The sequence below is a fragment of the Cryptomeria japonica genome, chromosome 4 (assembly GCF_030272615.1).
Source record: "Cryptomeria japonica chromosome 4, Sugi_1.0, whole genome shotgun sequence".
Lineage (NCBI taxonomy): Eukaryota > Viridiplantae > Streptophyta > Pinopsida > Cupressales > Cupressaceae > Cryptomeria > Cryptomeria japonica.
Window position 1 is genome coordinate 761,516,673 of NC_081408.1, and position 19,575 is coordinate 761,536,247.

Below are 19,575 nucleotides of genomic sequence, written 5' to 3' on the forward strand. Positions count from 1 at the left end.
CTGTTTTCTTCAAGATTTTCAAGATAGTTTTGTTTGATTCCTTAGCTTGACAATTACCTTGTGGATAATATGGAGTAGAGAACCTATGTTGGACATGAAATTGTTCACATAGTTCTTTCACATCTTGATTTTTGAATGGTCTTCCTTTATCAGTGATAATGGTCATAGGAATGCCATAGCGACATATTATATAATTCAAGATGAATGATGATATTTGTTTTCTTGTCACTATTGTTAAAGGCACTACTTCAATCCACTTAGTAAAATATTCAGTAGCAATCAGAATGAACTTATGTCCATTAGAAGATGAGGGATTGATCTTTCCCACCAAATCAAGGCCCCACTGTGAAAATGGCCATGATCCCGTCATCTAGGATATAACTCTTGTGCTGGTGCATGAATTAGATTTCCATGGATTTGACATTGTTTACATTTTCTAGCATAGGTGAATGAATCTCTTTCCATAGCAGGCTAGAAGTAACCCATACGAATAAGTTTCTTAGCCAATGTTAAACCACTTGAGTGTGTACCACAAATAACTGCATGAATGTCATTAAGAACTCTCTCAGATTCATCTTTTTCAAGACATCTCAACAATGTACCATCTAAACCATGCCTATATAGGATATCAGTAATAATGATATAGCGAGAGGGCTGGAGGATAAATTTCTTCATTGATTACGAGATAATTCAAGAGGAAGGATATGATCTTTCAAATGTTGGTAGGTTTGACCATATAAGGATTGACTGGTTCCTAATATATGACAAATTCGATAGGTATGTTGGGATTGGATGGTAAGGGTTAAAATATATTCCATGAGAAATTCGTAACACTGTTGATTCTCTTTATTTTGTAAGAGAGATGCTATTGTAGCCATTGCATCTGCTGCTTTATTCTCATTTCTGGGAATCTGGGTGAATGTGATTTCTTTAAAGTGTCCTTTAAATTCCTCTATCAGTTGTTTGTATGGCATAAGCTTATCATCCTTTGTTTGATATTCATCATTTATTTGATTGATGACAAGTTGCGAATCACCATAGACATGTAGTTCTTTGACATTCCATTCAATGGCCATTTTAAGCCCTATAGCCAATGCTTCATACTCTACAGTATTATTGGTGCATGGAAATCGTAGTCTATATGATTTCAGAATTGTGTGTCCTTGAGGTGTGATGAAAAAGATTCCTACACCTAATCCATATTGAGTATAAGAACCATCAAAGTACAATTCCCAAAAGTTTGTACTTAATATCAAGATATGTGCATCAGGAAATTCGATGTGTAAAGGCATGCTATTTTGTAAAGGTGCATCAACCAATTGATCAACGATCACTTGTCCCTTGATGGCTTTCTGGTCAACATATTTTATGTCATATTCACTAAGTATCATAACCCATTTGGCTAGTCTCCCTATCAATGTTGACTTTCTCAACAAATATTTGAGAGGATCTATCTTTGCTATTAGTTTCAAAGAATGAATCAACATATAATGTCATAGCTTCTGAGTGGAAAATACAACTGCTAGACATATCTTTTCAATTGAGGAATAATTTAACTCATAGCCAACAAGTGTTCTGCTGATATAATAAACTGCTCTTTCTTTTCCTTCATCATTGTGTCAAGAGCTAGGAGGGCGCCTAATGATACACTTGTTGCTGAGACATAGAGCAACAATGGTTTCCCCTTGGTTGGTGATATCAGTACAGGAGGACTCATAAGATATTCTTTTATTTGCAAGAAAGCTTCTTCACATTTTGTATCCCATTTGAATGGAACATTTTTATGTAGAAGATGGGTAAATGGAAGGCATCTATCGACCAATTGAGAAACAAATCTCCTGATTGATTGCAACCTTCCTTGTAAAGATCGCAATTGACTTATGTTCTTAGGTGACTCCATCTCCATGATAGCTTTAACTTTTTCAGGATCTACTTTAATGCCACGAGCTGATATAATGTACCCAAGGAGCTTTCCAGAGGTTACCCAAAATGCACATTTCTTTGGATTTAATCTCAATTGATATCTTTCCAGCTTGTCAAAAATTTTGCTTAAAATGTTCAAATGTTCTTTTCTTGTGTGAGATTTTGCAAGTATGTCATCGACATAGTCTTCCATGAATGCATGCATCATATCATGGAAAATTATCGTCATAGCCCTTTGATAAGTTGCTCCTGCATTCTTAAGCCCAAATGGCATAATGTATTCCAACAATACGTTCCCCATGCATAGGTGAAAGCTATCTTCTCTTGATCTTTAGGTGCGATTCTTATTTGATTATATCCTGAGAAGCCATCCATTAATGAAAACATCTTGTGTCCTATTGATAAGTCTACTATGATATCAATGTTTGGTAGCGGGAAATCATCTTTTGGACATGCTTTATTCAGATCTTTGAAATCTGTGATATGCTCGTATCTGGCTTTGATACTGGTACAATACTTGAGACCCATTTTGGATAAGCAATTGGTCTTATGAAACCCACTTCTAATAGTTTCTTGAGCTCGATTTTGACAAGGAGAGCAATATGCTGATGCATCTTTCTTAGCTTCTGCTTAACAAGTTTTGCTTTTAAATCCACATTAAGATGATGCATGATAAGATCTAGGTTAAGTCCTGGCATATCTGCATAAGACCAAGTAAAATTTATTTGTCTTTGCTTAAAGAATTCCATGTATGCTTTCCTCTCTCTTTCTGATAATGAGGCAGCAAAATGAAGTATTTTAGGATCTTTTGATGTATCAATTTTTATTGCTTCTGTGGGTTCTATCAGGACAACAGATCTCTCTTGAAAATATGCAGGAAGAATGTCAAACTTTCCATTGTAACGCCTCTTGGAGGTTTTCACCATCAGATACGCCCTTTGTTTTCTCTTTTGATTGATCTAATGTTGCCATGAAATGGTTTTCAACAATAGGTCTCTTTCCTTGTTTTATTTCACTTTTATGACTGAAAAGTTTGACATTTTGCTGACTACGAGAAACATCACTTGATTCTGCAATGGAAGATATCTTAGGATGGATGGGTTCAATAATGTTAAGGTACATGGCTAAGTCATGATCATTGGAAAAGACATTCAGTTCAGGGTTGTCTAAATTATCCCAATCAATTAGTTCAGGATGCAGAAGGGGTAAATCATAATCACTGTCATCATTAGGTGTTTCAATGTTCATGACATAATGATCATAACTTGGCATAGAATAGGTACTGTCATAAATTAAATGTTTTTGATAATTGTCTTTCGCAAGCATTTCCAAATTAGTCTTAACAAAATTTATATTAGCATTTTGTAGTTCACACTCAAGTGGTTTTTCAACTGACGGTTGTCTCTTAAATGAATGGACTATATCCACATGCACATCTTTGATACTACAAATTCCTTCTTGATTGACCTCATTTACATTTAGAAGTTGACATATTTGTGCACATGGTAAAGTGGATTCTTTTAATAGATTTTGTCTCCTTTCAAACTCAACTTCTTCTGGACTAATAGTTAGTCCAACTTGACTATCTCTTAGTTCTTCTATGGTTCTTCGATATCTGATCTTTGTTTACGCTTCTTGTGGCATTGCTTCTCTTTTTTTGTCATTCCCTTTTCTTTTTGCATACACCTCTTTTCTCTGAATTATGAGTTTCTCTTGTCTTCTTTCTAACTTCATCTTTTGTTTTGCAATAGACAAGTCTTCTTTCATGATAGCTGCTTCATCTTCATTGTGTTCCTTACTTGATGTAGTGGATAAGGCATCTAGACCCCATTCATATTCATTGGAATCTATCTCTGAATCCTGATCTAGGATTACTCCACTATACTGTACTGGAATGTCGTATGGTGCAAAAAGTTCTCTGATTTCTGCCATCTCTATCTCAACTGCTTCTGGAATATCTTGTTCATATATTTCTTTTGTTTGTATCTTCAGAACTTGTTGATAAGATTTTTCTTCACCTTTGATGGTAGTCTATTCTTCTTTCTTTTCATGTTTTGCTTGCTTCTTTTGTTTATTGGTTACTGTTTCGGCTGCTTGATGTAGCTTTTCTTGCCAATTTTCTTCTTTAGAAATTGATTTCTTTCTCCATTTTTGTTGTTGATGATTATCTTGCTTTTGATTAGACTTTAGATATCCTAGCTCAGATTCATCTTTTGTGGATTGTGAGTGCAAACAAATAGGTTCTGAAATACCTTGATGTTGCTTACCAATTGGTCCTTTTCCTTCATATCCCATCTTTTGCATAATTTCATATCCTTTGCCATATTGTTTTATGGGAATATTGACTTTTGTTGATGTTGCTATAGTTTTATCTTCATCCTTGTACAACCAACCAAGAATGTCTTTGTCTTCATTTTCTTCTTCAAGAGTTCCAGCACTAACAAAGGGTCCTTTAAACATGTGTTTTGATTTTCTTGATGTCTTTGATTGAATATCCGTAGGATTTCCATATGACTTAGGGGAAAGTGGAAAATTTTGCAAAGAATACTTTCCCATTCCTTCATCATTTAAATTGAACTTTTCTTCAAAAGTTTGCCATAACTTTGCTTGAATTTCTTTGGTGGGATACACTGATTCTCTGTTATGTGGAACTCTTGTTTCTTATGCGGGTTTCAAATTATTGCAATATTGACTGGAGTCTGCAATTATAGTGATTTCTTTTCCTTCATGAGGAAATTTCACACATTGATGATATGTAGAAGGAACTGCTTGCATCTTGTGAATCCATGGTCTCCCTAGAAGAATGTTGTAAGAGAGGTTCAAATCTAAAACTTGACACAATGTATCTTTTTCCACAGGTCCTATATTTATTGGTAGCACAACAGTTCCTTTAGAAGAAGACTCTTCTTCATCATAAGCTTTGATAGTTATTTTCTTTTTCGGATCTACTACATTCTCTGAATATCCCAAAGCTTTTATCAAACTTAATGCACAAATGTTTAATCCATCTCCTCCATCTATGAGCACACGTTTGACATGAGTTTTGTTTATGGAGGCTTCAACATGTAAGGGAGCATTGTGAGGATGTTGTAAGGATGCGTCATCATTTTATGAGGAGTTATAAGGTGTCCTACCATATTTTGGAACTGATCTACATCCAAATCTTTTGAAATTGTTGTTTCCACTAAAGCTTTCTCCAAAATTTCCTTATGCATAGGTGAAATCTTAAGAAGTTCCAGAATTGATATTTGAGTAGGGATTCTTTGTAATTGCTCTACTAAATTGTATTGTTGTGGATTGGGTGTTGGGTCTTTTGCTATACCTGAAAAAGTAACCTTTGCTTTGCTTCTCGTGATAACATTGATTGATTCAGAAGATGAATTTTCGTTAACAATGATTACATTCACCACATCATCATATGTATAAGTGTAATTCACTTTGGCTTTTCCTTTGTCATCTTTTAATTGGGATGATTCACCTTTATCATAATTTGGAAGTGGAGTTTTGAAAGCCAAGTGTGATTCGTTTGTATTATGGCTATCCACTGTAATGATTCCATTATCGATTAGATCTTGGACAAGGTGTTTCAATCTCTGACAATCATTTGTTAGATGTCCTTTATTCCGATGATAATTGCAAAAATGATTGTCATTCCACCAATTGGGCTTGACTGGTGGTTCATAATTTCTTGTTTCTGGCAAAACAATCAATTTATTAGCAAGTAAAGTTTTTAGAGCTGATCCTAAAGATTTTCCAATGTGGATTGGAGAAAAAGGACTTAGCTTTATTGTTTTCTAGATTGTTATTGCTTGGGTTTTGACTTGATAGATTGAAAATTGGTTGTTGTTGTTTTGTATTACTATTATCGTCATTCCCTTCATTGCTGACGTTCCTATTCTTTGACCAGAACTTGGGTTTGTCATTGTTGTTGTTGTTGTTGTTGTTTTTGTTGTTGTATGAATTATTGTAAAGTTTTAGTTCTCCTTTCTTTACCATTGCGTTCTCTATTTTCAGACCATTTTTGATCATTTTGGTAAAAGAGGGAGGACATTGCATCCTTAGTCAATAGCTCATTTCACTGATAAGATTATCAATCAATATGTCCATTTTTTCTTGATCAGGTACATCTCAGGGATACCTATTAAACATGCATTTCCATTGTTTCAAGAAAATCATAAAGGATTCACCATTCTTTTGTTTAACATTGTAGATGTCCAACATTGTTATTTCATTCCTTATATTGTACGAATATTGTGAAATAAACCTATTCACAAGTTCTTCAAAGGATTTGATTCCGGATGGTAATCTTGAAAACCACTCCATTGATTGTCCATTTAAACTCCTAGGAAAAAGATGCATAAGGTAAGTTTCATCGTGAGCAAATTCCATGCTCATAGTACAAAACTCCCTAATGTGATCTTGAGGATCAGATTTTCCATCGTATTTGTCATATTTAGGAATCTCGCAATGTTGCGAAAATGGTATCATATTCAGATTTTTATCAAAAGGATATGGGCATATATCTTCTAATGAATATTTCTTGGAGCTTGTCCCATTTTGCATGTCTTGTATCTGTTGTTGAAGAGTTTGTATTTGTTGAGTAAGGTTTGATAAGGAATTATCTACATAGTTTCTCCTTGTTTCTTCGTGAGTCTTTTTGTCACTACGTTCTTTTCTTTTATCATCCCTTTCTTTCCTTGTTTCTTCGTTACTTTCTTTGTTCACATCTTTGTTATTTTTCTCATCTGTGTTTTGGGTGTTACTTATCTCCGCATCTTGTTTCAAGCTTTCCATGTTAAAGTCTTGTGGTAGTTTAGCTCCAGATTTTGCCAACATCAAGAGATATTTTTCTTTTTGTTTTGCCAATAATTTTTCCATTAGCCTATCAAATTTTAAATCTTGCTCAAGGTCTCTAATGGTGCTATTAACAGCTTCTTCGTCAACAGTAGTAAATCCAAAAGTGTGGAATACAAGAGTATCTTCTTCCTCCATTTGTTGTTGTTTTCTAAGTTGTTCATGTTGGGCTCAAGTCCAAACTGGCATGTGTTTATTTCAAAGTTGTTGAAAGTTCCAAAGGACAAAGTCAATAGGTGATTATTGGTTTAGGAAGATATGCTTTGTTGATCTTACCACTATTGTTTGTTCGTTAGGATAAAGCGTCTCTTTTTTGAAAGGTGTGTCTTTGTAAAGTTTCACCGTCAAATTCTGTACCGCAACCACGTAAGTAGTGATGAAAACAATGTAGGAATGTCCTATGTTTCAATAAGATCTTGCGATTGATATACAATAATCTTATCCTTTCTGAGTAGCTTTATAACTGGGTTTTCTTTTCTTAAGGTGATACTTAAAAGTCATATAAGCATTTGACAATTCACAAGTTTGTTTGATTCCAATGTTGGTGCGATTTTGGTTTTGATATAACCTAGGTTCAAAATAGGAAAGATATATCCAAGATTAGGAACCTAGTATAGATTTGATCAAGCTTCATGATAGAGGATTTGATTATCCTGATGAGAAACTTGACAAAGATGTTGATTTTTGCACTTAAGATGGTTGAATTGCTAGCTTGTTAAATGTTGATGTTTACCGAACCTTTTGAGTATAACCTATTGGATTAGCAACCTAGTTATTTGAGCTAGTTTGAAAATACATGATGGTTTAGAGACAAACCTACTTCAAGAATTATTTTGACATTGATGTTTTGACACTTTGATTTTGATCTGGTGTTTCAAGTGTTGGAAATCTTTTTGTATTACCCTTTTGATCACACTTTTTCAGTAATTTGTTGGATTTTTGCTCTCTTGTAGATGATAATTTTCTTCAATTTTTGACCATTTTGAACATGTTACAGACATAGAAGACACAATGTTTAATAAACAAATTTTTCCAAGCAAGTACAATCCCTATGGCAGGCTAAGACAATAGTTGTTGAATCTCATTTGGGGTTTACCCTGAGGCTACGCTATTCAAAGCGGATATTTAGATGCTTGACCCCACTGGCTCCACCCTCGGCACTCACTTCTTTGGGGCAGTCAAGCACTAGTTTCTATGAAAACTCCCCATGGTAAACTTTATATCTCTACTAAGAACCATATGTATGTGAGCGGCTTCAAAGGTCTGACCTCCTGCGCCAACAACTAGAAGGATTTTGGCAACTAGTACAAGTGGTTTTTAGTAAAGGCTTCTAGTCATGTGGCCATACATGCGACACTTTCAGCTCTGTAAATACAAAAGGTTCCCAGCCTATAGAGGTTATGCTCCATAGGGTTTATGGAGAAACATAGTATCGATATGAACTTATCAGCACATGTTGCTTGTGACTTTCGTCACAAACACAATTTATTTATAGTGGATTGGAAGGACTCGGTATTAGCCCGTTTCCACTGTAGGTCATTCCCCTCTCACTGGCCCCCTCAAGGCAGCTCACGAAGGCAGGCCCTCTAAAGGATTTAATTGCTTGAAAGTAAAGAAAACATAAAAGAGTGGGTTTGACTTTTTTGGTCACCCAATTAAGGGGAGAGCATATACCTACCACTTTCGAGACATGAAATACAAACATTCTTTTTAACCTTTTCAAAGCAATTTGTTGGCTAAGTCCTATTTGGAGATATTGCTCCAACAAGCATGGTGTTCATTTTAGCCTTTTTAAAAGTCTATGTGCAACTATTTTAGAGAAAATACCAAAAATACAAGTTGCATGTTGTCAATTCATCCTCTTAGTTAAACTAGATGAACAAGGTATAATATATTACTTCCCAAATGAAGACTTTTAATTAACTAGATGATGAAATGCATCAAAATTTGCCTTAAATGCCATCCTGCACACGCATGTTAGTAATCTAAAAAAATCTGATTTCTTGGACATTCGGACCTGCAAGAAAATTTTGTCAGTTTTATAAACAGAAGCGCTAATATAACATATGTGCTATCTTTCTATTCAAAAGCACTAACCTGCAGATCAAAAGTGCTAACCTAGACTACAAAAGCGCTTCTCTGTGGATACAAAAGCATGATTTCTTTGACATATGTGTTAACCTGAGACACAAATGCGCGAACCTGTAATGCAAATGCACAAAATTTAAGATAAAAGTGCTAACCTACATGACATATGCACTAACCTATGATGTAAATGCACAATTTTATAGACAAAAGCACTAACCTATGATACAAATGCGCTAACTTGTCGAACAAAAGCGCTGTCAGAATTCACACATGCGTGAATTTGTATTACAAATGCGTTAATTTTACTTTTGGGAGATTTTTAAAGGTATATGCGAGGTCTATGAGCCCCACTGTGAGTGCCAAAATGTGTCGACTTGAATTTCATCCTCAAAATGTTACCTTCAATAAGTTAGTTTCACAAAATACCAATGGAAATGCTACAGGAAATCCAAACTCAACCAATGAAACTACATGAAATACATATTAAATTAAAATAGTATTTTTACCTTCATGGTTTATGTCTCATTGTATCCTAACTCCACTGTTCCTGGTTACAAATGGTGTGCTCTCAGACAATGCACTGATGGCTTCCAAGATTGCATATGAAGAATGAACTGATAACTTGTAGTTAATTGATACTATGATATGAAATACAACATGATTATGCTAAAATGATTATGCTATATGCTATATGATATTTGATATTACTATTTGCTATTTGCTATTTGCTATTTGCTTCAAAAACTCACAGATGCATATGCTCAATTTGAAGACTAACTCTCTCTCAACTGAAGCTCTTGATTTTATAGACCTTGAGAGGATTAGATGATGTGGCTCAGATCAATGGTCATGATCAGATCTGCAGATTTGAATGGTTGTGAGCAAAGGTGAAGGTTGAGAGAAAGGGGAAAGGAGAAGACAAGTGTCACTCATCTCACCTTGACTGGGTTGCTAACTGAGAGAATCTACGAATGGTTGGAGGAAATTTAGGCATGAGAGGACAAGTGGACTCAAGTCCTTCCTAAGATGTAGGGGGTGTTAGAGAGAATATAGAAGATGGTTATGAAATATGTGTACGTACACAATTTTCATTGAATTTGGAAGTTGAAGATATATGATGAATTAATATTTAAGAAATATTAATTTCCTTAGCCACATGATGGATGAGTTGGCAAAGGGAAGATGAAGTGGAGATGGAGGGTGAGTTGGAAAAGGGATTAAATAATTTAGAAATTATTTAATATTTGAGACTATAGGATAGGAGAATAACTATTAAATATTAGATATTTAATTGCTTAGAGGAGATAATTAAATATTAGATATTTAATTAACTTGGTTAGAGGAATAATTAAATAGTAGATATTAAATTAATTAGAGGAATAAGATAGATGAATTAATTAATAAAATATTAATTAATAGAAAGACACGAAATGAATTAAATAAATTAATCTTTTCAAATTAACTATTTAATAGAAGAATAATTATTAAATAAATATAAAATATTTATTTAATTGCTCATAGCCAATTTTTATGTGTATACAACAACAAATCGGGTGCACAAAAGACACAATAAAAAACAATTGATTTTTGCTTAGGAACCATTTGCATTAAAGAGGGGTAATTTGAATAGATCTAACCTCAATCCAACAAAGATAGGGCTGATAAATTCTAATTAGATTCATCGGTTGAGACTTAATTCCCTCTTTAAGTTGAATTGTGAAAATATGGAGATTAGGGTTGTGTATGGTGAAAATGGATAACAATAATAACAATATTGATAGGCTAAATGAATTCAACCACCAAACCCTAGCCTAACAACAACAAAGATCCACCATAACATATGAAGATTACCTAAGACAATGCAAATAACTCAAAATCACAAAGATTATACCATCACATGTCCAATAGGGTTTTGATCTCCATTCTTCCTATCTCCATTGATCTTGCTTGATATATTTGCTCTCAGATTTTTATATGCACAAGAGCTCAACAAAGAACGGAATGTGGTTGCAAGTAGGATCGTAGTGTAGCCAAGTCCTCCAAAATTGTTGATTAGTCTGAGTGATTAGCTGAGTGATTAGGGTTTGACAATGAAGAAAGCATCTCCTTAAATAGAAGACACAATAAGAAATGGAGGGTTAAGATTGAGAGGTGTAAAAAGAGAGGTCGGCTAGGATTAGAGGGTAGGTAAAAGAAATACCAAACTAATGAAAGAGGTAGGTAGTGTATGAATTAAGAGATGAATGACATGTGTCATGTGTAGAAAAAGATAATGAATTAATTAAATAAATAAAGATTTATTTAATTAATAGAAGAAGTAGGACAATTAAATAAATAAAATATTTATTTAATTTAGGAAAGGGATAATTTAAATAAATAAATGTATTTATTTAAATGAGAAATAAGGCTAGAAGAGGATAAATGAATTAATTAAATAAATAAAGATTTATTTAATTAATAGAAGAATTAATCTTAGGTAATTAAATAAATAAAATATTTATTTAATTAGACATGACAATTTTGAGTGTCTACATTTTGCCCCTCTTTGAGACAATGCGGCTTGTCGCATTGTTTCAAAGAAGATAAGATGAACTGATACAGGGTTGCCCCAAGATGGGAATTATATGCCCCCTCAAGAGATTGGATGAAAATGTCTGAAAAGATTGCAGACAATCTCTCGATAAGAAAGACGGGATAGAATGGATTGATCGGATAAAGTGACAAAGTCACGGGATAAGGAAGACTGACTCGGGAAATGAGAGCTAGGGCAATCTATAAGATAGACCACGGGGGAAAATACATCCTCATTGTCATCTACACTGTCACAAGAGCATAGTGCAAAGCGAAAATAAAGCAGCAACAGTCAGCAACGATGGCTTTTGTTCACAGAGTCGACCGTGTTCGCCGATTCTAGAGGCCAACGGAGGCAGGAGAGCCAGTGAGTACCACAAAACCTCCTCATACTTTGATGCATTTATTATTGTCATTAATTCATACTAGGTAATGTAATAAATGCGCATTTATGTCAAGAAAATGTGTTTGTGTCCAAAAATGCGAATTTGTGTCTTCCAGGTCAAATCGGCAGTTTTGTGATGAACATACGCTGTCGATTGGATAAGCTGCTGAGAGGATACACTCAAGAAGGTCCTCTAGAGAAGACTAGGATAGATCAAGGCACTTTGTGATGAATAGTGAGTACCAAGATAGAGTACTTTGTGATGAACAGGGAGTACTAAAATATGAGCAGCACTTTGTGATGAACAGTGAGTGTCACACACGTAGTACTTTGTGATGAACAGGGAGTACTACTAGGATAGATAGCAACACTTTGTGATGAACAGTGAGTGCCACTAGGATAAATAGCTATGTGCATTTAGATAGCGAGTAGCATTTTGTGATAAACAGTGAATGCCACTATGACTGACATGATTTGATTTGCTTGACTGCAGGAGTACTTGCCGATGCTGGAGTCACGGGAGAGATTCCCATCGACTCAGAGGTTGCGACCTGAGTTGACAGCCGAGGACTGAGCTGCGATTGAGGTTATGGGATTGAGATACATTCTGTATGTGCCTGAGTTTCGGGTGAACATGGGATTGTTGACTGCACTGGCTGAGAGATGGCACTCAGAGACTTGTAGTTTGCATTTGCCGATGGGTGAGATGACAGTCACCTTGGAGGATGTATATAGGATTCTACGGATACCGATCGATGGGGAGTTAGTACCCTATGATCAAGACGGAGATAGGGATGCACTGAGATGAGTGTTCTAGGATCCAGGACTAGGGATGAGGGTGGGACATGTGGCATGGGATACCATGACATGGACAGGATTAGCACTACCAACAGTGTTGGCAGGAGTTATCAGTGGGTTCCTCTATTTGGATAGGACGACACGAGGGGTGGCTACAGGGGACACAGGGGCCAGGAGAGTTGATCTTGGGGTGGGTCCTTCTAGGGCTCAAACTCTGTTGAGGCCAGGCGGCTCCGAGGGAGGGAGTTCATCATAGCCTTAGAGGGCTCCCTATGTATCAGTATTGTACCATTTTTGTATTGTAGACACCTGCGGGTGATTTTGCAGCCATATGATTCTTTTAACATCATTGTATCATGACACTTTTGATTATATATGAGATGAGTCACCATTTTTGTGGCAACTATATGCATGTGTACCTTATGCGATGAGATGTTCTTATGTGATACATGTTTTATGATATGGATGCTTATATGATGCAATGCAATATATTTTTGTTCTTTTATGTTGTATATGTGATGCATGATGCAAATGTGAATGTATGTAATGCAAATGAATATGATAATGCAAATGATTATTTACATAATGAAAATGTGAGATGTGCTAACATGTGTTGTATGCAGGATGTGATGCAATTGTGATATCTATATGTATGCATGAAATGCTTATATGTGGTGATGTAGGTGAAATGCAAATGTTTTTGGTGTGTCATTATACTCAGTCATGTGATAGCGGGCTACGCGGACTCGAGAAGGACAATGGAAGTCAATCAAGAAAGGGGGATGGAAGACAGAAGATATGAACGTGAAAGAGCTTCTTGTGCGTTATCATCATTGAGCTTTATTATGGCAGAATAGGTTATGACAATCGAGGCATTTGTTCGGCCCAGAAAGTCATTGTACCTGTTTGCATGGAGATAAGACAGTCACAAACAAGGAATGCCCCAGTTCATACTAGACTCACAGTGTCCTCATATCCTTGGACAAGTCATAGCATTACTAAAAGACAATCCACAGACAGCAAATGCAAATAGGTGACGATACCCCATCCTCACCTTTCTAGTCAAAGACATCCTGGAGATAGAATCTCTAGTCAAAGACATCCTGGAAAAGCTAAAAGATATGTCACCAAAAAGATAAAATCAAAAGAAAACCAAGACTCGACACCAACATCCACTGTAGTCCTCAAGTTTAGTGTCTCTTGTCACTTGTTTAAGTCTTATTCGATTGTAGTCACAATGTTCACTTTCACAAAAAGGATAGATAACACTGAACCATATGTTGTCTGAGTCTGTTGAAAGATTTGATTTTGTTGAAGCTCATTGTTGCTGCTGTGTCTCATTTGAAACTAACTGAATCCATGAAACTGATACTTTATTGTGGAGAAGATGGAACTTTATTGTGGACTGGCGATGCAGATGTTGCTTTATTGCGGATTGTGCGCGGATAGACTTGAAGGAAGCTGGAAGAAACTGTACTCCTCGAAACATGTGATGTTCTCAGTTCCACACCCATTACTAGACGTAGGATTTGCCTTAGCCACAGATAGGATCTGATTTATTATGGATGGAAAGGGAGTGAAAAGGGAGGGTTATGGATGGCTAACCAATCTTAGGTAGATCAATAACAAGCCATGATGGGAATAGGTAAGTTTATTGTGAGTGAATAGGTTGTGAGTGTGTGCAAAGTGAAAGATGAAAGAGAATCCTGAAAGAGGGAGGAGCAAAGTCTCTACGCATGGCGCTGGTGACCCATTTTTCACCATGGTACTTGCCCAGGGCGCCATCGAAGTGGTTTTCACCGTTGGATGAAATTATTTCTCTTTACTTTTTTTCGATTTTTCAAATTTTTTTGTGTCACAAGGCGCCTGTTTGCCAGGTTTTCACCAAGTGACGATTTTTTTTGTTTTATAATTTTTTTTGTATTTTTGAATTAGGATGTTGCGAAGAGCTTATGTGTAGAACCTGTGAAGGTGCATGCTGTTGATAGGATCCTCCAAGGGTTCACCTTCTGTAGTTGAGAGCTGATATGCCCCAGATCCATATACCGTTGTGATGATGTAAGGACCAAGCCAATTTGGTTCGAACTTGCCCTTCTTATCTCTGTCTTGCTGATTCTTGGGGTTCTCTCTGAGTACTAAGTCACCTACCTCAAATGTGCGAGGCTTGACTTTGTGATTGTAGCTGCATTGTTCCTTGATTGAATGATGTGTATCTCGAGTGACTGTCTTCCTTGATAAAGGAACTGAGATAGAATTACTAGTGTGTGGACTACACAGGCCCATATGCGTGTCACCTAAAGAAGTTTGGGCATCACTGATAGCAAAGTCCTTTGAGGAAGCTCCATTAAAGGTCCATGATGTATCACCAGAAGGAAAAGGATGTGTGGAACAAGTGGATGAGTTATGAAGGCTTATGATTGCGAAAAGAAGTGAAAGTAGGATAGCATGATGGAGACTTAGGATCAACAAGTGTTCTTTATGACTTGAAATTGTAGAACTTTTGCCCCCAGTTATTTTGATATTAGGGGAGATCAACTCTTTCTCTATTTGCTTCATAGGATTTTTATCCTTGACCTTGATTTTTGCAGAGTCCAATAGCTTTTGATTTTGATTTGGACTAAAGGACTTTTCTTTATTTTTGAATTTTAGATTTTTCTTTTCAAAGCTTGATTTTTGATCCCCAATAAGTAAGGGCTTTTGTGATTCTTGTTGATCCAAGTCTAGAAGTGGAGTGGAAATAGAATGAGTGGATGATATGGTAAGGCTATGTGAGTTCTCAAGAGGGTTGGTGATATGCTCAATAGATTCTTTGTTGGAACCACTCTTAGGACTATTGATATCAAGAGATGCTTGCACCACTAGAGGAGATTTGCATTCAGACGTAGTAGACACAACACTAGGTGGTTCATACCCAATTCCTTGCAAATTGTTTATAGATTGTTCCTATCGACTGAATACCTTAGAAGATAGTGGGAGTTGATCAACATGAAAGATATACTCACCACATCCCATGTCTTTAATCTTTAACTTTTCTTTTAGCTCTGTTTGCTTTGATGTAGAAGCTTTTAAGGATTCTGGATCCACATATGTTGAAGATGGAATAGCTTCTCGATTAGCTGGAATTGTTATTTCTGATCTAGGTCGCAGATTGTTGCAATAGATGAATGGATTTGGATCCGCTTTGACGGTCACTTCAACTCCATTGTGTGGAAACTTGATACATCGATGATATGTAGATGGTATTGCTCTCATCTCATGAATCCATGGACGCCCTAGCAATATGTTGTATGTGAGATCCAGATCAAGTACTTGACAAACCACATCCTTTGTAACTGGCCCAACTCTAAGAGGCAAGGTGACTGTGCCTTTGGATGAGCGCTCTTCATCATCATATGCCTTGATGGTAATTTTGTTTGTAGAATTCACAGCTTTATCAGAATATCCCAATTGTTTAATAGTGCTCAATGTACAAATGTTTAGACCAGCTCCTCCATCTATCAGGACTCGCTTTATTCGATGTTTATGTATGAAAGCTTCAACGTGTAAAGGTGCATTATGTGGCTGACTTATGGAGGCGTCATCGGCTTCTGTGAAGGTAAGGGAGTGTGGAACGGATAGGTATCCCACCATGGCTTGAAACTGGTCCACGTTCAGATCAGTAGGAACGGTAGTGTCTCTCAAGATTTTGTCAAGGATAGCTTTATGAGCGGGGGATATGCGTAAGAGCTCAAGAATAGAGATGAGCGCGGGTGTCTTCCCTAACTGTTCTACAAGGTCGTACTCAGGCTTAGTTGATGAAGGATTGGTATTCTTAGTGGAGGCACCTGGCAACGTGATTTTACCTCGACGAGTTGTAACATGACATTCAGAGGTATGCTCAAAAGAAGATCCCACACCTTTTAGGACAATCTTAGGTCGCTGAGGAGGATTCTCAGGATTTTTGTTTTTGATAGTAATAGTAGAGATATGATTGTCCATTGAGATGTGATTGATAGTAGAATCATAATTGTAAGGTGCTCTAGTGTAATTGGCTTGATCATCTGTGACTTTGCCTTTTCCTTTGTCATGTTTTGGGAATGGTTCCTTAAACACCTCACGTTCTTGATTAGATGAATGTCCCTCAATCTCAATATCACCTCTATCAATGAGATCTTGCACAATGTTTTTCAATCGATGACAATTACCTGTCTTGTGACCCTTACTCTTATGAAATTCGCAATACTCATCATCATTCCACCAATTTGGTTTGACCTTTGGTTCATATGGAGGAAAATCTGGAACTGTGATCACTTTGTTTGCCACAAGCTTTTTGAATACTGATTCAAGTGGTTCTCCCAATGGAGTGTACTTCCTTCGTGGTCTAGAAGTTGTTTGAGTGTTCACCTGATTGTTTGTAGAACTTGATCCAGAAAAGACAAACTTGGGTCTTACTGTGTTGGCATCAACAACACCATCATTAACTATGTTCTTGTTCTTGTTCCAAAATTTTGGTTTGTCCTTTCCTTTAAAGTCCTCTTTGTTTTCTTTGAATATCTTAATGACTCCTTGTTCAATTAAGACTCTTTCTGTTGCTAGACCCTTTTCAATAACATCCTTGAAAGTAGACAAACAAGCTTTCCTGAGATCATATCCAATGTCCTTGTTAACGTTTTGTGTGAACATTTCTACCATTTGTTTCTACGGGATTTCGCAAGAACATCTGCTAGCTAAATTTCTCCATCTTTGTAAAAATGTTGCGAAGATTCTCCTTCCTTTTGTTTCGTATTGCACAAGGTAGTAACCGAGACATCTGTTTCTATATTGTAAGAGAAATGTTGAATGAATGCCTCTGCTAAGTCACCCCATGACTTGATACCAGGAGGTAATTGAGAAAACCATTCCATAGCTTGATCGCCTAAGCTCTATGGGAACAACCTCATCAAGTATGTTTCTTCTGCCGCTACCTCAATGCAAGCTGTGAAGAATTGTCTTATGTGTGCCTTGGGGTCTCCTTTCCCTCTATACTTGTCAAATTTTGGCGTCACAAAGTGTGTAGGAAATGGAGGCATTGGAATGCTCTTATCGAAGGGATAAGGACATATATCTCTCATAGTGTATGTTGGTTTTGATGTACTCATGTCCTCCATTTTCTTTTGTAAATCTCTTATTTGTTGCTCCAAATTATTTTTGGGAGGAGATCGACTTCTTGAAGCATACCCCATGTTTGAGGCACCCATTGTAGGAGGAGCATATTGCATGTATGGATGATATTGATCATACACATGTTCATATGGAGGAGGTCTATATTGATGCGGCATATATGGAGCACTTGGTATAGCTTCATGTTGAGGAACCCCATATCTATTTTGCGCATGTATACCATATTCTACAGGCATGTCATGTTCTAATGTGTTGCCCCCAAATTTGACATGAGGTTTCCTTGTGTCCAAATTTTGAGCATGCCTTTGAACATCCAATTGTTTTGGTTGATCCATACCTTGAGCATGTGATTGAGCATATCTATCCACATAAGGCTTCCATGATGGTCTTCGAAGGTAAGTATCATATGTTTGAGCTTGTGTATGTGGAATTGCTGGTTTTTGAAGCAAAACTGATGGTGACTCAGGCATCATATTCGGTCCTCTATTTCCTCCACTATTTGGTCTCCTTTGATCCATGTTGGATTGAGTTTGTTGTGAGGGTCGACTTTCCATAAGTTGAGACATGTCAAAGTCATGAGGTATTTTAACTCCACTTTGTGCCATCATGTGTAAAAAGTACTGTCGATCTCTCCTCATTATCTCTTCAACCAATCTATTGAAATGAGGATTCATTATGGAGTCTTCTATGTCTGCTGATAGTATTGAAGAGTTGTCCACATTGTCATTGTGTGTAGTATTGTTGTTTATAGTGTTTGCGCTTTCCACATTTGGATTGTTTCTATAAACATCCATGTCTGGTAATGTAGTGTGCTCAGGATTGAAGAATAAATCATTGTCATACTCATAAGAACTCATGTTTGCGGATTCTTGAGCTTCTTTAGCTATTCTCCTGGATTTTTGAAGGCGTGTTTCAACCATGAACTAGGTATTTGACCAAGATGTGAGAGACTAGATGAAAAATGGAAAAAGTATGGAAGACCAAGAGTTGTATGGAGTGTAAATGAATCTGAGGTGTACTTGCAATGTCCAAAGTGTAAGACCAAGTATGTAAGTAGTAGAGTAGGTGTGACTTCCAAAGAGACGATCATTTCTCTTGATGAGGTAAGCTGACCTTGACCCTAAATAAGACCAAATGAGACCCAAAGGTAAAAAAACTTGATGAGGGACCACTTAGCAAAGTGTAGTTGTATGTAGTGTGTTGACAAAGTATGATGAGGACAAGCAAGTGACCTTTTGACTCAAGTTTAGACAATTGTGAATGTAAAATGAGATGTGAAGCAATGATGGACTATGTGAGACCCAAGGACAGGTTGAATGCTAGATGAAACCTGAAGAAACAACCTAGGAAGCTCAAGTATTCTAAAACTGATTTCTCTTGTTTGCTGGACTGTAAAATTTTTCCAATTTGTGAAGTTGTGACCAAATCTGAATGTTTGACTATTTTTCGTGACAAGAGGACACAATGTTGATGAGGACTCAATGTTTGCAAGTGTTTAGACTGACAATGACTCCAAGAAAAGTGTGTTGTTTGATGTAAAATTGTTTTGCATACACTTGAAGACACAAAAGACACAATGTTTTGCTGTTTGGTCTTGATTGTTTGAATGTTTAACATAAGTCAAGCACAATTCTTATGGCTGGCCAAGATAATAGTTGTTGATCCCACATGGGGTTTTACCCCCGAGGCTACGCTATTCAGAGCGGATACTTAGATGCTTGACCTCACTGGCTCCACCCTCGGCACTCACTTCTCGGGTCAGCCAAGCATCAGTCCCCATGAAAACTCCCCATGGCGAACTTTGTATCTCTACTAAG